Consider the following 21,612-nt stretch of genomic DNA (forward strand, 5'->3'; position numbering starts at 1 on the left):
TAAAGTGTTGGCTAATACACTACTTGAAAAACAAATATAACTTTCAAAAGGTACAACATTTTTTAAATCCAAAAGATGCATTACATTCTATGTTTCTTCTACTATAAGGAAAAAAAATGAAAAATTGAATTTTTCAGAGTTTTGAATTAGTTAAGGTGGTTAGACATGAAAGTTTTTTTATTCCAAAAATGTTAAAGTCAAAAATTAATTATTAGCTATTTATTTAGCATAAAAATACCCAAAAAATGTGTCGCATCCAAGCATGAGTCTACTACTTATATCTAGAATATTATTAAAAAATATTATCATTTAATTTTGATTGAGGTGGTCAGACATACATCTACTTCTTATTTTTGTTCTGAAATTTTTGTAATATTGCATTAAAATTTAAAATTTTGACCAATCAATTTTTATTTTTCTGAGATAAGTCTAGGTAGTTTAGAAACTAGATTCAATTTTCTAGAGATTCTTTTCTCTCAACTTTTTAATATAAAGTTAAAAACAAGTAGAAAATTGCATGTCAAGTTGACATAACCCTAGTTTTCTAATTTTTATTGCCACTTAAGAGCATAGTTTGGTTGACCATGATCTTGCATGTACCTAGATGTTGAGAACCAATAAAATCCAGTTGATACTAAGAGATTTTACAATAGATGCCAAGTAACATAATATGTATCGAGCAGTAGTAAGTTGATAATGTCAAGCTGCTGCATTATGAAAAAGATCAAAGATTCACCAAATAAAGGCTGACAAGTTTATTTTCTTGGAACTTGTAAATCAGGAGGAAGATAAGATTGATGAGTTGGAGGCATAGAATCTTATATAAATAATTTTAGAGGCAAATTCAAATGGATTCTAGGAGAAGTTTTTAGAGAATACAGGATATGGGGTAGATAAATTATATCATATCTAATCCATCAAAAACCTTAATTTTTGTGATGGATAATGAGTGGGAAAAAAGAGTTCTAATTTCCTATTTGTAGGGATGTCTAGTCATGTAGTAATGTAGGTTGGAGGTTAGAGAGTTTTGAATGCAAAAATCTAACAAGGTGAAGGAAGAAGGTTTGCTTCATCAAGTGACCCAAGAGAAGAAGTTTGCAATGGTGAACTATGCAAAAAGGCTTAATATGGAAGAATGATTTAAGGTTGAACAAGTTGTCAAAGCTACAAGGATTGGAAGCTAAACAGAGTTAAAGATTGAATAGTGATCTATAATCTGCAAGTAAGGTTGTAAGTTGTATTAGATAAAAGCTCTATTGTTTTTTATTAGGTAAAATAGGTTTTACAGGGATCCTGAAACCCAAAGTTTTATAGCAAAAAGAGCGAGATGAAACAGACTAAACAAACAAAAAATTGCCACAAAAGGCCAGAGACAAAAGAAGGCTCGAAGCCAAAGTACAAAGGCCAGAGACAGAAAAGAAAAGCCAGGCGAACAGGCTGGTGGCCATCCATGTCCATGGCCTATAGGGTTTCTGCAGCATCAAAGCTCTATTGTTACTTTCTAACAATTGTATCAAATTAGGGTAAATCCTTTGGAGAAAGGGTGACTTAACAATCATTTGAAAATAATTTAATAGGGTGGCATTCCAAGTGAATGGCCTAAAGTTCTCTAACAATGCCCACTTTTAACAAGGTGATTGAAATCCCTTAACTGGGTCACATTTAATAGTGCGTGTTGTAACCTTTAACATGGTTGGCCCTTAATAGGGCATCACTTTAGAAGAGTGAAAAAGGAGTAGCATGTTACTGGTGGTTTTTCCCAAATTGGGTTTCCACATTAAATCATTGTGTCAAGTGTGCTAATGGATATGTTGTGTTTTATGGTTTATACTTCTGCATGTCAATGTTAAAGTAGCAGATCAGTTTTGGTTAACACACAATGAATGCATGCATGGTTAAGAATGTTATATTGGTTCACCAAATTTTGAAAAGGTTTTATTTGTATATCTAGACCTTGAATAACTGATTCACCCCCCTCTCAGTTATTTTAAAAGAATTCCAACACAAGATACCTTATTTTTGTGATTCATCTAGTATGGGTATATTTTCTCAACAAATTGTGAAACTACTTTCATAATCAGATGAAGATTTCCACCTATGCTTATTCTAGTTACCTCATGGTTTGAAGATAGTGACAATTTGGCCTTTCTAATAACTATGTTTTATTGAGGACAAATGTCATTTTCCCTCTATGCCTGAAGCTTATTACAACTTGTCCTATATAAATAATTTCAGAAGGCTTGAAGAGAGTCTAAGTTTTCATTAGTGAATGAATATACACTTTCATATTTGGAATTATTCTAGAGCTATATAGTTATGTTTTGTCTAAGAGGAGCCATTAATGGAAATATAAAGTTACATTGTTGAGTCAGTATTGAGTCTTTCTTGCAAAAGTTGACATTAAATTGTATATTTTCAAAGGAGATGATACAAAATGTATTTGCATTATGATTACACAATTGGGATCTTATCTCTTCTCATGTTTCTTTCAATTGGTTGAAATCTTATAATAATGTCTATCAAATTTGAGTTATAATTCATTTTGAGTTGTATTAATATTCATATTTTTCTAGTAAACAAATGGTTATATGTAAATGCTTGATATGAATATGAAAGGATTAAAGATTTTCTAAAGAAGGTTATTATAAGAATGAGATCTAGATTGAGTATTATTTTCCTTTAGTCGAAATAATAGGATAGATCTAGTCATTTGTGTCAAAATTCTATTAGGAATAGCTCAATAGAAAAGGTACTAGTCATATTTTAAGAGCTGATGGAACATGGGAGAAACTATATACTAATTTTTTAAAATCAAATCCTTTTACTTTTTAGTATTATGAGATTAATGTATAGGGCTACACTTGATTCCAGGTTTCAAAAGTAATGAGATTCAGTCATCTCTCATTTTCTTTTCAATTTATTGAATTACAAGAAGATAAGGCATATTCATCTACTAGAATAGGAATTTGTGTTGTAATGTGTTAACTGTGACGAAGGCATAAATTCCTGGGTGTATCTACCTAAATTTTGCAAAGTTCAAAGAGAAGAAGGTATGATCAATTTTGATAGTTGGTCCTTTTGATTTGTTTATTAGAAAGCCCACGATGGTTTCTTTTGGCTAACTCTTACGTTTTCCTTTACATATTGATAGATATTTCAAATCTTGTCAAATAAGGAGCCCACAAAATGATACTCTGTTGAGGAGAACATGACATGTGTTTTGTCTCAAATTTTGATAGATCATGTGTTAGACTATTGTCTTGTCTTTGTGATAGAGTTTTCATTTTCCAAGGCATATCATGATAGCAAATCCTTTGGTATTGGGCCCCTTTATTAGATTTTTGGTCAAAATTGTATTCTTGTGATAGTATCTTATTGTTAGACATATTAAGCTTTTTATCCTTATTGGGTGGCAACTCAGTTAAAGGTTTTAGTAGCTTGTGTTGATTTTAAAATATATTTTTTCAAATGGATGATAACAGGAGAAACATGATAGCATATATGAAAGAAAACCCAATGATTCCTTTATATATGGAACTACCTCAAGTTGGTTGAAATAACCAACCTAAGGGTATGTGCAGGATCATGGTGTGCCAAAAAGTGGCAATCTGAAAAATATGTAGTTCTGAAATGCCTCAAAGAATTTCAAAATCTATTCCCACTTTTTTCCCACCCATTCTGATACTAAATGAAAACAATTAATACCTGTATAATTCCTACTATATCTTTCAATACCAACCTTATATGGTCATCTTTAAAACATCCCGAAAATGTGTTTTTGGCATGTTCTTATGTGTTTTTTACTTCAAGCATGTAGTTGACGACATTTTTTAAACCAAAATTTGATGTAATGAAAAGGGTTTCTTAAGAATTTTCTTATCTTTTCATAAATGTAAGTTTTGTCAAATTACAAGTTAAGTAAGTAATTATTACTTATTTTCTAATGGAGTTAGCTACAAAGCGCTAATTGACATATTGGTTGAAAAATAGCTACAACTTTCAAACCGTATAAGATTTGTGAAATCCAAAAGATGCATCACATTCTATGCTTTGACTAGTATAAGAAAAAATAAATAAAAACTTAATTTTGATTTTTTTTGAACTAGTTAAGGTGGTCAGACACGGGAGTTTTTTAATTCTGAAAATAGTATAGTAGAAAATTCATAATTAATTATTTATTTGGAATAAAAATTTCCAAAAATATGTGTCACATCCAGGCATGAGTCTACTTTTTATATCTAAAATTATATTTAAAAATATTATCATTTGATTATGATTAAGGTGGTCAGACATACACCTACTTTTTATTTTTTCCCTGAAATTTTTGTAGTACTGCATTAAAATCCAAACTTTTGACCAATCAAATAATTTTTTCTCTAGATAAGACCTTGTAGTTTAGAAACTAGATTCAATTTCCTACAAATTATTTTCTTACAACTTTTTGATATAAAGTCCAGAACCACTTTAAAATTATTTGTCAAGTTGACATAACCCTGATTTCTTGGTTTTTCACTGCCACTTAACGCCATAGTTTGGTACACCATGATCCTGCACATACCCCTAAGAAGAAATGGGATTCTGGCCACACCTAGAAACCTTGAGACAATGTATTAGCTCATTCTCAGTACCAACATGTAATAGAAAGAGAATGCTCATGTTGTTGAATTTTGAATATTTGAATACTAGGATTTAGGGTGAAATTTTCACCTCTTCTTTACCCAAAGAAAGAGTATACAAGGATGAAATTTTTTTTTTTCCATAGGAGACTACCCTTAAACCTAGTATGTCAAAGGAAGTAGATCAATGATGAAGATATAAGAACACCCTAGGTAATAGGAAAAAACTTGGGCATGTTCCATTTGTTGAGAGAAACCTTATAGATTTGAGTGATCTTGTAAATTCAGAAGCCACCTCTATAGACCCTGATGATTTGTTGCCTGAAATTAAAATACTAAGGAAAAAATTTGTAGAGGAGGATATGAAATGTATATGTTTGGAGAAGGATAAAGAAGTGATCACCATGAATTCCCTCATACAAAGGGAAATTTTTCTTAGAAGAATGGAAGCTCTTAAAGAGAAAAAAAGGAAGTTTGGAGAAAAATCTTCAACTTTACATTCAGATATATTTTGGAGATATGGAAGAAATAAGGTCTAAGATTCAAGATCAAGAACATGTTCTACATGAAAATGAGGGACCCATTATTTCCCAAGTCTAACCATATAAACCACTCGAAGAAAATGTGATAGACATCACTACAAAGAGTGTTGACAAAGGAGAGAAGAAGGTAGTTGGTATTTAGATCAATAAAACTCCTATTGCTCCTAAAGTTACTATCATTTCAAAGATTTATTTAGAATTAGAAAGGGATAAAATAGAGAGTGAATATTTGGAAAAAGAATTGGACATAGTTGAAAATGAAGCTAAATCAACAAAAATGAAAAGGAGGATCCAATTCTTAAGATTCACCTCTTTCCTAAAAAAAGGGAAAAATCACACTTCACAAGGTGTGTCCTCCATCCAATATGTGGTCCTATGACAAGAAGCCAAGGAATTTCCCAGTCAATACCAACTTCTTCTTCTACTACAACTTGTTAATTAGCTATAGTCCCACAAGGAAAAATCCCTATGAAAAACCAATCTGTTGGACCTAGTTCTTCAAATATCATAGGATCTTAGAAAAGGCCCATCTATATGGAAAGGTATAAGAAAATGTCTTTTATATATCCTTGTATTCCTCATCCTATCCCCAATTATTTGAGACATAAAGTCACAATATTATCTAGAAATAATGTCATTTGTGGTGGAGAACATTTTAGAAAGTTTATTGATATGCTAAATGATTATGAGGTTGAACATGAAGATGTTGTTATGAAGCTATTTGTACATTCGATTATAGAATATTCTACGGATTGGCTTACTAGACTCTTGAATAATACAATTAGTTCATGGGATGATCTAGAGAAATGCCTCAAGGAGCAATATAAAGACAACACTAATATCAATTTTTTTTGGAAAAAAATTAATAATATCAAGAAGAACTAGAATGAGTGCACATATGATTTTAATGTTAGATTCCAAAAAGGGATGTACAATATATTTCAAGTCATGAGACTAGCTTATATATTGAGAGACAAAGATCCCAAGAAATTAATGGATTCTTTTAAGATAGTTGTCAACATTGAAAACAATAGAAGAGTATACAGGAAGATAGGGAAGAGAGATGATCCTAAGTCTTTCAATCCTTGGGTTAAAAACAAAGGAGACAAACCCATCTCAACTAAAAACCATAAGGAGGATAAAATGGACTAGGTGCTAACTTTTCTAAAGAATTAAAAACCTTCAATCAATAGTATAAATAAGCCTAATTCTAGTGAGAAGCCTTAGTTCAACAAAAATTACAAGAGGAAAACTAGATTGTAGAACTATCCCTACAACACAATATGGAAAGATGGAAAGATAATTAGTAACCTTGTGCAAGGTACAAATGAGAAGAATACACCAAATCCATTATAGAGAAACTCTATAAATATGGTAAAAAAAATTCCTTGGTGTGCCATTTGTCAGTCTCACCATTTGCCTGATTACTATGATATTGCTTAGTCATTCTCCATATCTCAACAAACAAAACCTAAAGAAGGGGAGGAAGAGAAGAGTCATGATGATGTAGCTTGCATTATGACTAATTCCTATGATGAGTGTGAAGAATTTGATATTCAAGAATCTTAAATGGATGTGAGAAATTAGTGAGATATGCATTAAATCTATCATCAAAAGATATTTATCAATGATGAAAATGAAGTTGATAAAAAAATGCAACATGATCTCAAAGTTGAAACACAAAAAATTGAGAAAACTTTCTAAGGAAGAAATTGAAAATATTATTGTTGAGATGGTTGCTTAGGTTCATAATACATATAACTTGAGAAATAAAACTATAAATAATGTTGTTGAAAATGCTTCAGGCATCTTCATTAAAGATATGACCCATAAATGGAATGATGACAACAAGGAAAATGATCAAATGGTTGTCAAAATAAAAGATGTTAAATCTAAGAAATGGGAACCTAAGAAGAAGGTACAAACTCAAAATATAGATTAGTTAAGAAAAATGTAGAAGAAAGGAAGCTAAGACTTGATGTTGCTAGACAAATTGAAGATCTTGTTCTTTAAGTACAAGAAACTAAAGGTAACTCAAGTAAACCTCTCATTTATGACTTTGTAGATATGATAACTATAATGTCACAAATTATTTTAAAGGTTCCTCTATCTAAAATTTTTAGGATAGAATAACATAAAAGAAAATCCATTTCCTAGTTAGGAGGAATTAGAAATAGTGATGTCATTAAGGGAGAATCATCACTAGGATAACCACATAAAATCATACCAAGAGAAAAGGAAGATAAATGAGTAATATCTTAGATACCCCCAAATTAATTTGGATAATTCATCAACAACATATATTGAAAACATTGGCCCTTTCTTTCTTAGTCTACTTATCAATGGAATGACTATAAATAATTGTATGAATGATTTAGGAGCCAGAATATTATCATTCCTTTTAAAATTATGGAGTCCCTTGGTTTGAAAGTAGAGACTAAATAGGGTAAATGTTGGGACATAGGTGAAAGGAAGGTCCATGTTATAGGTAGTATCAATGCATTACCATATAGACTAGCTTCCTATTTGGACATTGATTTGACAATGAGTGTCTTGGTAGTTGATATTACTCCCCAATATGGCATGTTACTATCGAGAAAATGAGCATTTCAATGGGAGGAATCCTATAATAGGACCTATATTTTTCTACTTTCCATACAAATGGAAAATCCATCAAGGTCAATAAGGAGCCTAGAGTTATTCATATGATTGAGGATGATATTGATACAGATGCTACATGCTTCCTTGACATAGATGTAAATGCCTTTAAGGATGAAATCATTGTTTTAGAGACTAAAAAATATTCTCATTGGTTTAAAAATAAAAAAATAGATGTATTCATTTACAAGGGATCTGAACAATGTGTTTTTATGGGGCTAGTTCTAAGGAAGGATCTTGAGATGGACTAGATTTCATTTCACTAGAAAAGAATACACTCAGATATTCTTTCACTCTAAACATCACATACACCAACACCATTATAGAGTATGAAGCACTCCTAGTTGGATTAAAGGTGGCTGCTAGTCATGGAATCAAGAAATTACATTTTATTGGTGACTTTGAGTTGGTAGTATCTCATATTAGATAGGCCTATGCATCCAAAAATAAAAGGTTGAAATAATATAGGAATGTTGTGTGGGATCAGATTGAAGCATTTGACAATTTTGTGATAACTTGGATGGATAGGACAAACAATAAAATGACTAATATAGGACTTCAATTCTTGATAACATAGAAAGAAAATTGGCTGGTATTTGAAGATAACATAGAAATTTTGAAATTCCTTTTGAATGGAGACAAATGCCATGGTTAGGAGCTAGATTTTAGTGCCTTTTTTAAAAATGTAAATGTAAAGGACACCATTTTTGGTTAGGAAATCCTGTAGTTAAAAAAAAGAAAAGAACCCAAGGGGTTAGTAGTATTGGACAGTGTTTTGAACAATGAAGATAGGGTTTAGATAGAAGTCAAAGATAAAAAACCAAAAAAGTTGGAAGAGATTAATCTTAAAAAAAATGAGTCTCCCATAAAGGTCTACATAGGTAAGACTTTATCCCTTACTATAAGAAAGCCCTTAAAGTTGATTTATTGAGAAATTTCAAACATATGTTTTCCTAGCCTTGTGATTATCTAAAGGCTTATAGGGATGATTGTTCCAACAATTTATCCCATTGAAGGAAAATGTTAAATATTTTATGGAGAAACACAAGCCCATTAATCCTACATTAGCTCCAAATATGCAAGAAGAGTTAATGAAGATTAGAGATTATGGAATCATCAAGCCTATAAGAAATTCCACTTGGGTATCCAATTTAGAAAGAAAAATAGAGATATCAAACTGTATGGATTTTATGAATCTCAATATCACCTCCTTAAAAGATAACTATGGTATACCCAATATGGAGGCCATGTTACAAAAATTTATTGGCTCTGAGCTAATGTCCATGATGGATGGATTTTCTAGATACAATTAGGTACTAGTTGATGACATGGAACAATACAAAACTACATTTACAACACCATGGGGGACCTATGTATATGTTAGAATGCCTTTTGTCTCAATTAATGTAGGAGCCACTTTCCAAAGAGTCATGGATGTTGCTTTTGTTTAATACATAGACAAGTTCATGGTGGTTTATCAAGAAAACTTAACTACTTAGTCTAAAAAGGTAGAAGATCATTATAAACACCTGGAGATTTTTTTATAAAATCCCTAGAATATGGAGTTTCCTTGAATCCTAGAAAATGTACATTTAGGGACATAGAAGGAAAAGTACTAATCCATCTAGTATCCAAATATGGGGCATGAATTGATCTAGAAAGGGTTATAGCTATTGATAATGTTTTCAAGCCTACAAATGTTAGAGGTATTGAATCATTGTTTGGCCAAGTTAATTTCCTAAGAAGATTTATTAAATTTTTTTTGAAGATTAGGAGGCCAATTTCTAAGATACTAAAAAAAGGAGCAATACTAAAATAGGATGGAGAACCTTCAATTTCCTTTCAAAAAATAAAAAATGCAATCAAGAATGCACTAATACTTAGGATTCTAGACTATACCACCCCCATGGATATATTTTCCTTATCCTTTTTCCACACAATTGTAGCAGTGTTACTTCATAAAAATGAAGAGGGTTTTAAGAAACCCATTATATTATTTAGTAAACCACTTCAAGATGTAGAGCTAAATAATGACATAAATGAGAAGTATAATTATGCTTTGGTAAAGGTAGTCAAAGAATTTAGATGTTATTTGGTTGGTGCCATTATCATAGCCTTTGTCCCAAGTGCTTCTGTGAAAGACATATTCTTCCAGCAAGATGTGTCTGGCAAAAGATGCAAATAGATAAACATGATTCAATAGTTTAATATAGATGTGAAAATGTAAAAAATGGTGAGAGGCCAAGGATTAGCAATAACAATGGCTAGGTTGAATTTAAGTGCCAATAAAATAATTGTTTTTGATTAGCACCATTGCCCCTATACCTTTGATATGGATTATTGTGAGTGGTATAAGAATATCATTTACTATCTATAATGCATGAAAGCTCCATGTAATTTGAGTGACAATACACAGAGATCTATATGTTGGAAATATAAGAGGAGTAACTAAGAGGGGAGAGGTGAATCAGTTATCACTAAAATAAATCTCAGATCCCTTAGATGTCAGTACAAAACAACTTTGTGAAAACTCAACTTTGTTGATGCTCAACAAATACAAAAAAAAATGTTGTAACTCAGTAACCACTGAAATAACTCAATAAATGCATAGCATGAAAATATTTTTGATATTATCTATGATTAATATTAATTTAGCTTAGTTTTAAACACATAAAATAAATAGCATGAACACAGTTCACACCTAGATTTAATGTGGAAACCCAATTTGGAAAAAACTACCAATTGCAACTAGCTACTATTTTTCACTCTTCTGAAGTGAGCCCTATTAGGAGCCAACCCTATTAAAAGTTAAAAAACACACTATTAGGTTTGGCCCTATTAGATGATTTAATCACTCTATTAGGAGTGGCCTTATTAGAGGTCTTTTGACAATCCAATAGAAATGCCACCATGTTAGAGGATTTACAAATAATTGTTAAACCAACTCTATTAAGAGATTTCAGATCACTGCTACATTGGTTAAGAGTAACAATGAGATTACCTAATTCTCGATGTAATTGAATTTTTGACTATAGATCTCAATTTTGGCTTGTATAGTTGATCCTTCTTGATCAAATGTATGTTTGCATCTCAACAAGGATATTCTGCTTACCCTTCCAATTTGCTTCCTCTTTACATCATCCACTCTTGAATTATGTTCCACGCTCACACTTTCTAATCATCAACATGACTGTATATTCATATCTTTCATATTCTCAAGTTGTCTTGAATATAACTTACAATAATTAATATTCATCTTCTTAGTCAGATAGAACCAACAGATAAATCATTGAACTCAATATGCCAAAACAAGAAAATCCTTTGTTAGCCAACCCTTCTTAGTAGATAGTAACTCAAAAATGATTTTCCTATGTTAACCAAGTGATCTTGGTCAATACTACTTATTTAGAAAGTTCCTCTGGTAACCAAGTGAGCTCAATTAATACTCAACTTTTACAAACTTTTCTTTGATGCTAAATTGAACTCGGTAGACACTATCTTCTAAACTAGGAAAACTTTGGAATGCTCGACAAACACAAAAATCTATCTTCAATGCCTAAGTGAGGTCAACATACACTAACTGGTAATGATATGGCATTTTGTGTAACATCAAAGACAACACAAAATTAATCAATTGTATTCAACAATCTCTCTCTTTGTCATTGATGGCAACATAAAATGTCATTATGCAATGATTTGTTTTTATTTTTATTTTTTGGAGTAAGAATAAAGTAAGGACCATATCCATAGTTTTATTCTAATTCTCATCCATAAGAACTCCCTTTCTCAGTATGAACTGCTTCGGCCTTTAGTTTCTCCCTCTATCAGAAAACTAATGTCTTCAGCACCAAGTTTTGATAGAAAACTCTATCTTTGATATTAGACCAAGTTAATTCTCCCTTTTTTACACATTTTACTCTTTATCTTTATAAAATTTCTATGAGATATGACATCAAACTTCTCCCTCTTTGACATGTCATGCTAAAGGAAATATTTAGTGAGTATCAATGTACCTCAAGTATTGATTTATTGTAATATGCTCTTATCAATATTACACCAACTGACTAATCTTCAACATGCTCTAGTTGATGCATCACCAGCTTCAAATAGGGGAATGACCCTTATCTTACCTCTTAGATACAAAAATTCATCCTTAGGTAATGGCTTGGTGAATATGCCTAAAATTTGTTCGTTAGTATTTACATATTCAATTCAAACTTCTTTATCTTGTACTAATTCTTTCAAAACATGATATTTTATAGCAATATGCTTTTTTTGGTATGCATCACTAGATTCTTTGATACATTAATTTTACTGGTGTTATCACAATATATAACTTCTAGATCCTTGATCTCTATCTTCATACTTGCCAATAGTTGTTTTAACCAAACAATATTAGAACAATTAATTGTTGCTGCCACATATTCTGCCTCTACTTGTTGGATACAATTGTATAATTGTGTGATGTCTTTGATGTTACAAAAATGTCATATTAGTTGTTAGTCAGTACTTACTGAGCTTACTTGGTCAAAAAGATAGTTTTCCTTGACTACCTAGCATTCTTGATGATTAGTCTACAAAAATAGTGTCTACTAAGCTCACTCAGGCATCAAAAGAATTCTGGCAGGAAATAGTGTTAACTGAGTTCACTCAGTTGCCAAAGGATTTTTGCAAGTTCACAATGTTAACCAAGCTTATGTTGGCTAACACAAGAAATCATCTCATAACTAGTATTTATCGAGTAGGGCTGGTCAATGAAGGATTTTGTTATTTTGGCATAAGAAGCTTATTTATTTCAAGTATTCTTTCTAGCTAACTATAGTGATGGTTATTGGTTATTTTAATTTGAATCTAAGGCAACTTGAATAATGGATGGTATAAATGAAAGGTCAATTTGATATTTTTAGTATGTATGCAAGTGTATAGTTTGATTTGGGAAAGGAAGAGTGGGAGGAATTTGAAGGATAAGTAGGTATCCTTGTAGAATAGAAAAGATTTATTCAATCAGGAAGGATCAAGTATGAAGTAGAATAGAGATCTATAATCAGCAATTGAGTTGCATCATAATTAGATCATTTCATTGTTACTCTCTAACCATTGTAGTAGTGATCTAAATCTCTTAACATAGTTGGTTTAACAGCCAGTTATAAATCCTCTAACAAGGTGACAATTCCATTGAATTGTTTTATGACCTCTTGCAAGGCCACTCCTTATAAGGTGATTAGATCCTCTAACAATGTCACACCTAATAGTGTGTTTTGTAACCTTTAACTAGGTTGGCTCCTAATAGGGCTCACTTTAGAAGAGTGAAAATAGTAACTAGTTACATTGGTGGCTTTTCCCATATTGGGTTTCCATGTTAAATCTATGGTCTCATGTGTTCATGTTATTTCTCTTATTTTTTCAAATTAATCATTGTTAATCTTTTAAGATTAGTTAAAAGTAAATCACACTCTGCATTTATCGAGTTACATCATTTTCTATGTGTTTACTGAATAATAGCAACAATTAGTTTTATTGATAACATCCAAGGGATCTATGAAATATTTTAGTTGTAACTAATTTACCCCCCCTCTTAGTTACTCCTATATTTCCAACACTACTATGGACTAAGAACTACAATTTTGTTTCTTGCTTGTCCAAGACACTAGTCTTTTATCAAGAAAGAATGCTCTACCACTGGTGCTCTTTCTATCATCAATGTTTCTTAACCAAACAACATTTATGAATACTTTTAAATCTAAATTGCCTCCTATTTTGTACCATAAACCATATTCTTTCATACCTTTTAGATAACTCATGATTCTTTTAACTACCATCATGTAATTTTCTTTGGGATTTGCTGAGAATCTTGCCACCATACTGACTGCTAATGTAATATTAGGCCTTGTATGCACTACATACTACAATTTTCCAATCATTAATCTATATGTGTTCTGGTCTACCTCTTTGGAATCATCATTTTTGAAAAGCTTATGTCTAGTAGACATAGGGGTTCCAATTGGTCTCGAGTCTTCCATTCCAAATTTCTTTAGTATCTCTTTGATATATTTAGATTGAGTAATGTAGATACCATATTTCTTATGCTGGATCTGTAATCCAACAAAGAATTTTATCTCTCCAAACATAGACATTTCAAATTCATTACTCATTTCTTCAAAAAAAATTGTGCACAAGTCATCATTTCATTTTAATAAAGTATCATCAACAAATATTTTTACCAATACAATCTTCTTGTCTAGTACTTCTTCAATATACATATTACTATTATCATTTGTTCTTTGGAAACCAATCTGTATGAAGTAGTTATGAAGTCTTTCATACCAAGCTATGGGAGCTTTCTTGAGACCATATAATGCTTTGTGTAATTTGCAGACCATATCTCTTTTGCTAGGATCTACAAAACCTTTAGGTTATTCTATGTAGACTTCCCCATTAAGAATTTCATTCAAGAATGTAGATTTTACATCCATTTGATAAAATTTAAATCCTCTATGTCCTACATATACTAGTAACATTCTAACACCTTCTAATCTTGCAATAGGAGCAAAAGTTTCACCATAATCAATACCTTCTTCTTGAGAATAGCCTTTTGATACTAACCTTGCTTTATTTTTAGAAACTTTTCCATCTTCATTTAGCTTATTTTTGAATACCCATTTTGTGCCAATTACATTTTTGTCCTTGGTTCTAGGAACAAGAGTCCAAGTTTTTTATTCTCTACCTATTCTATTTCTTCATTCCTTACTTCAATCCAAATTTCATTATCCAAAGAATCTTTTATATTTCTAGGTTCAAATTCAGCAAGTAAACATGTTCCTTTTAATTTGTTTCTTGTCATTGTTCCATTTGATTTGTCTATGATGATCTGGCTAGGTGCATGATGCCTTCTGACATATCTTGTTAGCACAGGTACTTTGGATTTGGAGTTTGTTTCACTTATTTCATCATGAACTTTAATATTAAGCTTAGGTCCTACATCACTAAGAAATTCTAGTTCTATTTCAAGTTTAAATTCCATATTCATGGGCTAGTAGAGGAGCATGCAGGGGCAAGAGCATAAGAGGTGATAGAGATTGTAGTAACTATATGTGACTCAAGTCCATCAGACTCGATAGCTTCTGATTGCAACTTGAGTCCTTCAGACTATGACTTGGATTGCATTGTCTTCAACTTGATAGTTGTTGGATATTTTGAGTACTTGGGAGGTGAAGCCTCCTATCTTCTAGATAGATTTGGCAGGGTATTAGGTTCATAGTAAACAAATCTTCTATAATCCTTAAGCTCTTTGTTGCTTTCTTCTTCACTCCTTTCTTCAAACTCGTCAATTCTCACATGTGTACTTTCTATGATTTTATTAGTAGAAAAAATTAGACATTTGTATGCTTTACTTCTATTGGAGTATCCTAGGAATATGCCTTCATCACCTTTGACATCAAATTTACCTTTCCTAGATTCCTTCAAGATATAACATTTTTGACCAAATACTTTCAATTAACTTACATTAGGTTTGTAGCCATATCATAATTCATAAGGAGCTTGATTTGAGTGTTTCTTTAGTTGTACTCTATTCATGGTATGCAGTACAGTACTGATTGCTACCTTCTAGTATTTGATTACAACATTCTTTTCTATCATCAATGTTCTTGCACAATCCATGATAGATCTATTCCTTCTCTTAGCTATACCATTCTACTGAGGAATACTAGGGACCAATACTTGTCTATTAATTCCTTTTTCAATACAAAATTCATTGGAAATGAATTCACCACCTCTATGTGATCTCAAACATTTTAGCTTCTTTCTACTTTATTTTTCTACTCTTGCTAGAAACTACTTGAATTTTTGAAAAGCTTTAGATTTATTTTTTACATACATTACAATCATCATTCTAGAATAGCCATTAACAAAAATAATGAAAAAATTATCTCCACTATAACTCTCTATCCCAATAGGTCCACATAAGTCTATATGTACAAGCTCTAAGACTTGTTTAGAATGATAGCTCTTGCTTTTGAAACTAGTCCTTCCCATTTTACCAATTTGATAGTTTTTGCATGGACCCATATTTGGTTTCCTCAAGCTAGGAATACCACTCACTCTTCTATTTTTTCTTATCTTAACCATGTTATCAAAGTTCACATGACATAATATTTTGTGCCATAATCATCTTTCTTCTACTTGAGAAATAAAACATGAACTTTCACTGAGATCTAGATAGAATAGATTATATATTGTTTGTTTACCAAATCCAACTAGATTTTCTTTTCCATCTAATAGTTTGGCCTTCCCATTGATAAATTCTACCTTGAATCCAATGTTATTCAACTGTGCCATGCACAGTAGATTGCGCTTTAGTCCTTCAACCTAATAGGCATTGTCACCTTTAAGTTCTTTGGTTAATGAGATACATCCTTTTCCTTTTATGGAACAAGGTTCATTTTTTCCAAATCTCACACTACAACCATCTTAATATTTCATGTGCTCAAACTTTGTTTTATCTCTAGTCATATGATGTGAGAAGCACTATAAAAAATCCACATATCATTTTTGCTAACATTAGAGATAAGTGCCATGTTACCTCCTTCATCATTATATTAATCTTTTACAATAATATATACCATTTCATCTTCACAATTGTTAGAATCTTTAGCCATAAAACAAGATTTCTTACCTTTGTCCTTGTAGTCCTTGTAGTTTTTGAATTCCCTATTTCCTTTGTACGTATTACTTTTCTTTTCATCCTTATTTTCTTTGTTTGGGCACCTAGTAGAATGTGACCAACTTATTCACAAGAAAATCATATTAGAGGAATCTTACCCTTGTACTTACCTCTACCTTTGGAGTATTTTCTTGCAAGTAGGGCTTCAACAAGTTCAACATCATTGTCTAAATTTTCTTATTCTTCTTCACTTCCTGATTGATTGGCCTTTGATTTCTTACCCCTTTTCTTGAGTGAAAGCTTGGCTTCAAATGTAGACTCAATATTTTTGAAACTACAAACATAGTTATCATAGTTTTTTTTTTTAAAGGAAAAAGTGGCAAGCCACTATATTATATTGATAAATCTGGTTCAAAAAAGGTCAACTAAGAAAGAACTAGTAAGAAAACCTAGCATTATCCCTTATAGTTACATCGATCATAATTATTGGATTTACAAATAAGAAAATATGCTTCCTCCATTGAGGCATTGACTCATAAACTAGTAGTAAGCATATTTCTTTTACAACATCATTTCAATATTTCAAAATAACAAAATTGACACAAAATTCAAAACATGATCTTTCACTGATCATTCTTCCATGTCATTGCTACCTTTGAAGTCCCTGCACACAGCATCTTTAGAATCATTACCGACCATTGAATATTAATCCTTTCTAATAGTAATCGAAGCATCACATCTCCAACATGTCTTATGATAAAAGGTCAGGAAGAGCCTAGTCCATGCTTTGATATTCCAAATTGTCAAGTTCATATGGATTACAAGAAAATTGTATGTTGCAAGATTAGCTTATGTGGCCTTTTACTTGGATATTGCTATACAGATGATATAAGCTCTAGGACCATCCTTACGTGTAGGGGGCTAACTATAATCATATGAAATCCCTGGCTACTACTGATTAAAATAAGGTTGAATCTACCCGCCTCCTCCATTGGAGCAGTCTGCCATTAGACACTTTTTCCAGACTTAATGCAGCTCTAGTAGGCAACTTATGACTTACTTTGAATCAACTTAGATCTGCTATGACTGGTTGTGAACTTCTACAACAATCTTCTCAGCATCTTTAACCTGTTCAACCCCTATAATCTTCCTCTAAATTCAAATGGCTCAGTTCTATGCTAAACCAATCTTGTATTACATGAAACACTCTTGCCAAATGCTACAAAAATCTCAAAAATAATATGCCTGATACTCTGTTGTTACACAAGTGGAAATAGTTTACTATTTTTTCACAAGTGTTGCCATAGACATAAAAATTTGGTACTCTATTTTTGCACAAGTGTTGCCACAGTCCTCCTTTAATGAGATCATATCTCATAACATGTCATGCTATTTATTTTTTTTCTTATCCATATCAACAAGCTTTCTTAATCCCTCATGATCTTCGATGATTGATTGTGGGTTAAAAGATTTGAAAGAAATCCCATTGCATCCCATATTAGAAAGGTGATCTGCCACTCGATTGCCTTCTCGAAAGATATGTGAAATAAATACATCTTGGAGTTCATCTAATTGCTTCTATACTTGATTGAAAATGTATTTTAGTTTCTAAGAATGTATTTTTCTATGGATGCAAGCATTAGTTATGACTGCAGAATCTCCTTCAATGTGTAATCTTCAGTATTTCCCTTGCTTTGCAAGGATCAAACCAGCTAAAAGGGCTTGTGATTCTGCCATGTTATTAGTTCCTTCTAGCAGAGGACAGGTAATTATAGCCACTACTAGACCTTGTGAATCCTGAATACATGCACCCAATCTGGAAGGGCTTGGATTTCCTCTAGAAGCCCCATCAAAGTTCAATTTACAAAATCTTGGCGATAGAGTTGTCCAGTGAGTTGTAGATCGAGAAGCTAAAGAGTGGCTTGACTGACTGATTTTCCAACCACTGGGAATGAATAATTTCTTCCATTGTTGAATGATAATGGAGTCCCATGCTGTGACAGTATGATTGAATTTTGACTGATGTAAACTTGAATTTGTTACCTCTGAAATTGATCCCTCCAACCCCTCTAGGATTTTGTCAACTATAGAAGCCTCTCTCCTGAAAATACATTTATTCCTTTCCCACCAAATAGCCCACATAACTAATTCCGGGATACATTTCCAAATGTTTGCAAATAGTGAATCTTTATATAAGACAGGCCAAGATTGAATAAAGGCCCAAAGATTATTTTGAATAGGAGTACTGTAGTTTAGCTTTTTTAGTATGAAGGTCCAGCATGTGTTAGCAAATGGACATGTAAGGAGAAGATGATCCACACTCTCTTCACATTTATTGCAAAATATACAATTAAAAGGTGGTGTAATGTGCAGCCTACTAAGCCTATCACTGGTCAAGATCCTGTACTTTAGTGCTAACCATGCAAAGCTTCCTACTTTTGGAAGCACAACATTATTCCAACAAAATGAAAAAGCTCTACAAGAAGGTTTATTTGAAATATTTTGAAGTAAAACTCTATAACCATCCTTAATTGTATAATTGTCATCCTTATTTGGAGCCCAAATTATCTTATCAACTGATCCTGAGAAAAAAATTTACTTAGACTCAAGCAAAGCCCTAAATTTTTTGATTTCATGAAGAGATAATGGGTTTTCCCCCAAATTTTTCCATTTAACTTTGCCTGATGTTGAACACACATTGTCTACAAACTGATTGAGTTGGGTCCCCCAAAAAAATTCTAAAACATTAATAGTTGTGTAAGAAGCTGAATTAATTAATGGAGGTTGTCCACTCCATGAGTCCCTCCAAAAGTCAACCTTACTTCCATTGTTCACCTCCCAAGTAAGATACTTTAATACTATGTTTCTTGAAGACATCATGAAATCCAAGATGACAGACCCTTTTGATGGATTTGAGATAGTTAACACTCTTAAAGGGTCAGTATTATCCAAATATTTATGCTACATAATCTTACACCATGTTGATTGTGGCTTTTGGTACATCTGCCACACTAAATTTTTGCCAAATGCTTCATTTCTCTTGGCTAAATCATGAATCTCTGCCCCTTCAGCTGCTTGAAAATTAGCCATCTCTTGAAGAGAGAGAAGAGGAATTTTCTTTTCATCATTCATATTACCTGTCCATAGAAAACTCCTAATCAGCTTTTGAATGTGTTGGAGAACTTTAATAGGGGCTTTTAACACTACTAGAAAATAATTGGGAATTGCTGACAACACTGATTTGATGAGAAATATTTTTCCTACTAATGATAAACATTTGGTTTTCCAAGTAGCTATTCTACTTTGAATACGTTGAACAACTGAGGAAGAATATGAAATTTTGTTAGTGCCCATAAAAAGGGGATTCCCAAATACTTAGAAGGAAGGAAGTCCACAGTAAATCCTAAGATTTTGATAATCTTATCTGAGATCACTTTGTTTGTGTTAAAGATATACACTTTCAATTTTTGCTCATTAATAGCCTACCCAGAAACTACAGAATAAAGATACAATGAAGATTTGATTTGGCGAGCCTCCTGAATGTTTGATGCACCAAATAACAAGGTTTCATCAGCAAATAGTGAATGTGTAACAGAGAAATTTGTGACAGGAATAGCTGCACCCTTCCATTTACCTAGAACATGCTGATGATTGATGGTCCTGCTAAAAGCTTCTGCCATGATAATGAACAAGGATGGAAACAAAGGATCACCTTGTCTGACTCCTTGAGTTGAGGAGAAGAAGCCTATTTCTTTTCCATTTACTATCACTAAAAACCATGCTCCTGAGATACAAGCCTTGATCTATTTACACCAACCTTTTGAAAAACCCATTCTAAGAAAAACTTGAAACAAAAAATTCCAACAAACTCTGTCATACACTTTCATCATGTCTAGTTGTCAATCTTCCAACTAGATCATTCAAAGTTATATTTCTATTTGGATCACATTTCATTTCTTGAATAGTAGATACTCTAATTGCATAGATAGAAATAATTGTCCTAAGTATCTTTCTTACAACTATTAAATGTCATCAATATCTCCTCTAGATGCTTTGATTCCTTTAACATATTTTGCAATGTTTTCATCTTCTCTCATCTTCATCTAATCAAATTATCCTCTGCGACTTTAGGCTTTTGCTTTTCTTACATTTTCATCTCCTCTATAGATGGATTTTAGTTTGATCAACATATCATGAGTTGTAGTGCAACTTTTGAATTCATCAAATTTAGCATAATTAAGAGAAAATGCAATGTCAGTTATCATGAAGTTATGATTTTTCTTCTTAGCAATATCTTCATCTGATAATGTTCTAATAGGATTCTTGTATTTAGTGTCAAGATACTTACAACTTGAATCATTGACTGATAATATTCAATGTCAAGATACTTAGCAATATCTTCAACTCATAATATTCTAGTAGGAGTCTTGTATTCAATGCCAAGATACTTACAACTTGAATCATTGATTGTTTCTAGATGTAACCTCATAAGTCTTTTCCATTTTTCAAAGTTGTCTCAGTTCAACTTGAGAATCTCTCTTCCTGTAAGACATCCTAATCTTTAGCTTTGGTCCTTAAAACCTTCTCTATAAGCACCAAACACTCTAATAAATTTTTTTAGAAATACAAGAGGAGTACTTGAGAGGGAAGGGGTTAATCATTTACCACTAAAATAAATCCTAGATCCCTTAGATCTCAATACAAAACAACTCAGTGAAAACTTAACTCTATTGATGCTTAACAAACACACAAAAAAATGTTGTAACTTGATAAATGCTAAAATAGCTTGGTAAATGCATAACATGAAAATATTTAAGATATTATCTATGATTAATACTACTTTAACTTAGTTGCAAACACTTAAAACAAATAACATGAACACAATTGACCCCAAGATTCAATGTGGAAACTTAATTTGGGAAAAACCACCAATTACAACTAGTTATTAATTTTCACTCCTCTAAAGTGAGCCCTGTTAGGAGCCAACCATATTAGAGGTTACAAAACACACTATTACAAGTGACTCTATTAGAGGATTTAATCACCCTATTAGGAGTGGCCTTGTTAGAGGCCTTTTGACAATTCAAAAGAAATGCTACCTTGTTAGAGGATTTACAAATAACTGTTAAGCCAA

This window comes from Cupressus sempervirens, chromosome 2 (assembly GCF_028749045.1).
Source record: "Cupressus sempervirens isolate cs-2001-9-10 chromosome 2, ASM2874904v1, whole genome shotgun sequence".
NCBI classification, from domain to species: domain Eukaryota; kingdom Viridiplantae; phylum Streptophyta; class Pinopsida; order Cupressales; family Cupressaceae; genus Cupressus; species Cupressus sempervirens.